At 37.0% G+C, this 7,517-nt stretch overlaps 1 long non-coding RNA gene across 1 annotated transcript in view; it reads right to left on the bottom strand.

The window, feature by feature from the left end:
• Positions 1–903: 903 nt before the first annotated feature.
• The window catches only part of LOC310879960, a 6,696-nt gene continuing 82 nt past the window's right edge, over positions 904–7,517 (bottom strand). Inside the window, exons 1-3 of the long non-coding RNA XR_014571282.1 lie at positions 7,103–7,517; positions 6,921–6,981; positions 904–6,295 (exon numbers count right to left, since the gene is read on the bottom strand). The exon at positions 7,103–7,517 is cut by the window's right edge and continues 82 nt beyond it. This is a non-coding gene — a long non-coding RNA (uncharacterized lncRNA). The remainder of the gene's footprint in view (positions 6,296–6,920; positions 6,982–7,102) is intronic.

Consider the following 7,517-nt stretch of genomic DNA (forward strand, 5'->3'; position numbering starts at 1 on the left):
TCCATGTAAACATAGGACAACATAGTCTGTTTGCTGGGAAGCATACTTAGTAGCTAGCTACAAATCTCTTTGCTATGAGACTGAACAATTGTCATACATTTTGTTCTCTTTGTCTCAGTTGATATTATCTATAGTACTATTCAGAGATAGAAAATTTGTGTCTGTCACTGTACCTGTCAGAAAGGAGCAATACCCTCTGGCAGCAACAGTCTGCTTTATGGAGTTTTATTAATATAATGAATGAAAGCCCAGTAGCATGCCTTGTAACACTTCTAAACTTTGGATTTTAAAAGGACTCATTATTAACAATGAGAAACAACTAGCAGCTTGGTTTATGTACACTTTGTTAAAAGCTTCACATATTTCTAAGAAGAGATTAATCTACACTAATTTGTCATCAAATTCGGAGTGAATGTAATATAATCCATACAAATGCAGAATGTTCTGCAGGAAATTTGTAAATATAATGCAATCATGTGTTTGCATTTGTGACTCCTGAGTAGCTAGCAGCAGCTGTATAAACTTTTACTCTTGCACAGATGAGATGCATTGTGTGACTACAGCTGTGTATTGTTAATTGCATGTGATGCTTTCCTTGGCCACCATATATGTTAGTAACAGAAATGTGCACCAGTTGCTGTCCCTCTGACTCTCTGACTTTTTTTTCTTCCTCTTAACTTTTGCTCCCCAAAGGTCTGTAACATTTTATAAAAGGCCCTGACTACCTTGTGGCATATTCTTTTTGAGCACTAAGCACAAACACATTCAATAAACTGTGCAGGAAATGTTTCTCATTTACTGCTTCCAGTAAAAGAAAAACTAAATAGCAAAAAGTACTGTACGTGTTTTCAAGGTCTTGAGATAATTTGTTTAATAAAAATTCACTTTTCTAATGTTTTATAGGCCCAGTATCTCCATGCCAACGACAGACATGATCCAAGTCTGTTGCAATCTGAGGGAAACTCCTGCTGGCTTCAGTGATTCAAGCCCAGTGGCTTTTCTGGGTCCTTCTATTTATACAATGTTAATTTCTTAGCTCACACAAACTTATTTGCCGAAGAAGACACAGCGTATATTCTTTCTTACAGCGGAGGGAGATTGCTGGGATGAATACATTTGGATAATCTGATTGTTCTTTCTTTGGTTTGATCCATCTTAAACATTACATTTGAGATTATTACTCTTCTCTACAGTGCCCGTAGCACTTGTGATGCTCTAACTTCTCATGCTGCAGAAGTAGGACAGCTTTCTTGAAATGTAAGGGCACTCCAGAAAGCTAATGAATTAGTTGATGAGTCACTCAGGAAACAAGCATTTAGGGCCACACATGAGATGTCAATAGAAGTTCGAAAACACTAATATGAAATGGATAGGGACTGATTCTTTGTGATTACACATGACAGTCATTATACTGAGTCCAATAAATTTCTATGCAATTGATTGTAACACTATATACTTATATGTGTCTGTGTATTTACAACATAATTGTGCTGTTTTTTGGCCCCAGAATATTATCCTATTTATTTGGATATTTCTGTCTTAGCAAAGAATATACATTTATAGCACTTCCATGTCTACGGTTTGTCCAGGAACTGTTCAAGTTTCCTGTTCTCCGCAGAGCTGAACTTAAGTTTCCCAACGTCCTGCAGCATGTGAATAATCAGCATAGACTTCATTTTTGAGTAGCTCCAATTAAACTTACCTGTTGGTATCGGTTCCCACATTATTTTAATCAAGCACCAAAAGACGTCTTTCAAAAATGTCATTCTAGAAAAGTATTTTTTCTCATATTTTTCAGTTGGATAAATTCAGTGTATTCTTTCTAACAATGCATCCCACGCTTATTTATAAGAACATGTATTCTCCAACATGGTGAGAGAACTGTAAACAGCTTATATATTCTCTTGGTGGATCATCCAGGAATTGTCTAACCTTATTTCTTCTTATTAACAGCAAAATTTAGATGTGATACATACCTATCCTGGACAATTCATTATCATTGTTAGGTTACATTCATATGAGTGACTTAAGATATGGAAAGACTAAACTAGTTTGCTTAGTAAGCAGATGTTTAATTTGAAACAGAACGATATGACAGTCTACAAGTACTGTAAGAACTTCACAGCCCAGGTAAACTACATTGCAAAATTTCAGTCTGCCCCCATCCTTTCTACATTTTTAGTACCTTGCTAAGCATTCTTTTTTCTGCAAATAAATTAACTTCCAGAATCCTCCCAAGCAGCTTTGTTATTGTTGTTATTTTTTTCTACTGAGAGGCCACAATTCTGGATGAATACAGGTAGCTTCTACATATCTCTGAATGTGTCACAAAAACATTACCCTAATACAGAGATATATATCTAAGGAATTTTGTGTGTTCTCTTGTCTCATACTGTTTTACTTCTACCTTCTTTTCCTTGTCTTCTTAGCACACTTAGCCCAGTACAAAATAAAATGCTAATACTTTAATGACACTGTTTCAAAATCTATTTGCTTGGGAGAAATGAGTTTACACTGACAAATATGAGGGAGGTTACATACTGCCAAACTTATCCTTCTGACAGAGTCTTACTTTTATTGTGTGTGATGACTAATGCCAGGCCTTTAGTACTAGTGAATATATCTATATCCCATCTCTCAGTCTAATAACAGATCTTATCCCTTCTAGAAGATCTTCTTCTGGACAATCACTTTCTGAAATTTCTAACCTTTACTTTTACAAAAACTATAGTTTTGCTTATATTTTGAGTGGCAACATAACGTTGTTGAGCTAACCCAAAGATCTTGTATATTAGTAACCTTATTGGAGGATTGCAGAACGCATAAGGGGAGCAGATGCAGTAGTCTCACTGAATACAGTCTCTGTACACTGCCCAAAGAAATGAGAGGGTTGAGTGTCATTATTCTTGGTGATCAAGGATGTGTTTGAAAGAAATTACAGCCAAGCTGAGGATAATTTTTTTGCATGAGGTTTCTTAAAGGAGGCCTGAAGAGGAAGGCTGTGGAGTAGTGTTTGGAGATTTTTCTATGATTTTTCTCTGTATAGTTTTCATGTTGTATTACATACATAGCCTAAGTTCCTAAAACTAACACCAGTCCCTTTCAGAAGTTAAACGGTAGCCCACCTAGAAGGAATGCATTAATAGCCAATGTACATTAAGCAAAGACTACACAATGCAAAATCCAGCCCACAGAAGAAAATAAATAGAAGACAGATCTCCCAAGACACTTTCCGGTTAGTTCAGACTTGCCAACTCTGCTTGCAATCAGGGCCAAATAATGCTGCTTCTCCATCCTACTCTCTTCCCCATCAGAGAAGCTTTATAAACTTGAGCTTATCTTTCCTTTTTTTTTATATAAGTTTTCATCAAGCCTTGTTTCTGTGCTTCATATGAGCAGATACCACATTTTCCTTTCTATTCTTGCCAGAATTCTCACCCATTCCCTTCATAAATGTTACCTGAGCTACTTTTATTGTTCTCCTCTCTGAACTCTTTTCTGCTGCCCTTCTTTGAAACCCAATAAAAACATTCCTTTCTGCAGTCTGAACATATTTTTCATACGTATTGAAGTCTTCCTGATTTCTTGCCCTATCAGGCTCCAAATTTGAGATTCACCTTACACTGAGAGTTGTTCCAGCTTTCAGCTCAACTCAGCTGTACCCGCGCTCGTACTCTTTGTTCCTCTGGTTCTCTTTGTTGTGCTGAACCTTCTTTCACTTGGTCAAACTTTATTTTTAAAGTTTCCCTTGTGAACCTGGTGAAGGATTCTAGATTCATTGCATATGGCCTCTCAGCTCCCCCTTTCCAGATGCTAGGCTACTTCAACTTGTCCACATATGGTCTAGTAAATTTTTGGTGAGTAGGAATCATGCCGTCTTTTCTTTGTCTCTAAAGAGCAATGTCCTCTTTCAGTATGGCCTCATTTCTTCCCTCAGACACCTGGTCAGTAGAAGTTATATTAACCAGCTTTCTAAGGAATCGGGCTTTTGCATAAAGGGGAATTTCTGGGTAGACTGAAAACAGTAATGTAGCTCCAGGAATTTCAATTTCCTCTCAGGCAGCTGATGTAAATTTCTGCAGCCCTTGAGCATGTTAAAAGTACTGTCAAGTGCAAAAGTGATGCCTGTTTTGGACTGAACTTGATAAGGCATGAAAGTGCTTCAAAACTGTCATTGTCTGTTTTTGTGATCCTTCCTCAACTCCTTCATACTTCAGCTAGAGAGCTAATAGTATAACAGACAAACCAATCCAGAAATCTTTTGCAAAGCCTGTTTCAAGAATTGGGTAAATTGGACATCCTCCATGGGTCTGGAAGGCACAAGTTGTATGGTTGTCTCAAGTGTCCTTGAGTCTAGATTCATTGCCTGTGACTTCTCAGCTCTCCCTTTCCAGATGCTAAGTCTTATCAGCCCTTATCATCCGTCTGCATGGCTTCTAGAAATGTCCTTTCTAGGACGGATGTAAACCTATACTGAGTTCAGCAAGCCTTGACCTCTGGCTAAACTTGCGTCTGCAATGAGTCAAAACTGACCAGTTATCCTTCTAAGCAGTCTTTGCAGCAAGTGTATATTTGGGCTACATTAAATACTGTTTAATGACAAAAACTTCTGCATTAGATGTCAAATGTTTTTAAATTATTTAATAATAATAGTGCCTTCTCTTTTTGTATTGCAGAAACAATGAATGTAAGAACATTAAAACAACTTTAGTCTCTAAATATTTTGGATTTCTTTACAAAGTCCATTCATAAAATAAAATATTTGTAATGAAAAACCATAAATTCCAGTATGGAAAAATTACATTTGAGTAGAGTCTTTCTGACAGACGTTTTCATTAGACACTTTTTCATACAAAATTCATCTTTTAATTCATACTCTCTCTTATTCTTTCTGCTTGAGATACATACAGCTTGTGGGTCAGATCTTCAGACAAACAGCTACTAAATATGTCAACAATTTCATGTCTAACCTGCAAGCAAAGTTATTTTGAATACATATTGTTTCTTGTTTTTATTCAAGTTCATTGAAATTACACAGATGTTCTACCTATTTGACATGAAAATCTGACATCATATCATTGTGCTTACAGGAAATTTAGTTCTAGGTGAAACTTATTCATCAAAATTGTTTCTTCTAAAGGCTTTTGGTTTTGTTTTTCAGCATCTTTCTACAGAAGTGAAGCCTATATTCTGTTTTCTTTGTGTTGTCCACAAACTTTAAAAAAAATAAAATTAGAAATTCACTTGAAGTGATGGTGTCTCCAAATGCTCTCATGGAGTGAGTTTTTCAATTTAGAGCATTGTCTCTGGAGAAACCAAAGCAGCTCCAGAAATTGTTGGACAGTCAAAAGGTATGACTCTGAGAATTCACTGTGTCAGTGCAGGAGAGGGAGAGTTCATTCTTCTGTTTTTTTTGAGAATTGCTGAGTCTGAAGAAAATTACTAGATAGCACAAACGGGTGAAAAGAGATAAATCTACCGCAATATCCGTATATGAGAACTATACCTGTAAGCATCTACTTGAGATACCAGTTAAATGTAGTGGGAAAGTTTTTATGTTCATATACATTTTTCTTTAGAATACAGTATGCCTGCGTACATCTAACAATTTAGTCCAGTACAGATCATTAATGTTTCATACCTTTTCTCTGTCACAATGATGAAATTGAATCTGATTGCATAGAAAAGTACCTTAGCTATTCAAAAAAAAAAAAAAAAAACCCTATGCTTTTTACTTCCCACCTCTTAAATCTCCTAATCTTCTTAGTAGTCCTTTTGGTAACACTGTGGTAACTTTTTTTTTTTTTTTCTGTATGCATTGATAAATTGGACTCTCTGGGCCATCATCTTTAAATCAGTTGCCTGTATCAGAAGCCTGTGATTATCTTGTTTCTTCTTCAAATCCCATCACTCTGCCTGGATAGAGCTGGTGGATGTTGTGATGGGGAGTCCATCCTCACCTTACCTGTAACCACAGGTTGCTGCATCCTCTAGTCTTCAACTTTGATGCTAATAAGCAAGGCAGAACAGAGCTGTTACCCTGTCTTCTGTGGCTCTTAAGAGAGCAGGGTTTTTGGGGGGTTTGTCACAGTTTTGGAAGAGGTGGGAACAGGAAAATGTCCATGTTTAAGTTATCTGTTGAATTTTAGGCTCTAAGTTATTGATAGAACACCCTTCCCCTTCATCGTCTCTTCTCCAAACGCTTGTCAATCGATAGGGCTCTTTAACAGTAAGACCGCCTACTCTGTAGTCACACAGCATGCTCCTAGATGAGTTTGATGTCAGGTAATCATTGCTGTATATAGGAATAAATGATGTGTTTACATAACAGAATCCCCCTGGCCTTTGATATATTCAGACATTATCAAAGTGGTGCAATGGCATTTTGTACAATAGAAACAATAGGAAAGTGCAGAACTATGCAAACTGAGCGAAAGCAGGCTGAGGCCAAATGCACATTGCACTGCAATTATGTTATTTGCCCTAAGGGCAAGAATCACAGTTGAAGTAAGTTAATATGAGTACCCTTGTGAAGCCCCTAGGGACCAATTCTGATCCCTGATGTCCTTGATGGACATGGCACTTATTTGAGAAATCACTGGAAATCACTCTAATTGTACCTGTTAATATGTTTAAGGAGCCTGAGTGGTAGTTCCATTTAAATTTTGGGAACAAATTATATTAAGTTGTTTAATATGGTTTGCCTTCTGTAGGGCTGTCTCAAACAGCTGATTTAATTTGCCCCTATAGGCTTCCTCTTCTGTGTGGTTTTGCTCTTCTCATATGACTTACCAGTCTTCCCTTACTTTCATTTTTTTTTTCCTAATTTTTACAATAGCCTTGCACTAGTCCAAGAGGAGTCTAGGAGACCACGTTATTCACCAGCGCAGATGGAGAAGGGTGAGTTTCTCATTTCTTACCTTTGCTAAGGCTTCAGGATATCTTGCAGTCCTTTTTATTCACCCAGTTAGGACATCTACACTGAGAAATAGTATGTGTGCTACTGTAACCGGTTTGTATTCAAGGTTAATTTTCTACAGACATAATACTCATTTACACTAAGAATCATATTTTTACAATGTGAAGGTATCTCATTCCTTACCCAAATGTCTGCTGAGCCCCATTTCCCAGCTGAGCTAGGACTTCGACTTTCCTCTGCTTTAAGTGCTCTGTTTCAGAGGTTGGCTTTCTCAGGTTTTGTGAGAGCCCAGTGTGATTGCCAGACAGTTGTTAGAGACCTTGTTTGACTCCTTCACCTGAAGCTTAATGGACTTAATTATGCTTCCTGTGCATTTCATAGCAGTCTTTGGGACCCTACTTTCCTCAAGGCAGTCAGCTGATGTACCAATGTACTTTCTGATTATGTTTTACAGAATTCAAATCAATCAGATGTTTCTCATTCTAGAAGGGAAATAAGATTTTGCTCTCACAACAGCCCTGTTATCCTGTTTTGTTTGTTTGTTTGTTTTTTCCAATGGCAGAATAATAGTAGATGCATATCTATGATAGCTTAAAAT

Source organism: Anser anser (assembly GCF_964211835.1).
Source record: "Anser anser genome assembly, chromosome: 11".
In the NCBI taxonomy this organism is placed as follows: domain Eukaryota; kingdom Metazoa; phylum Chordata; class Aves; order Anseriformes; family Anatidae; genus Anser; species Anser anser.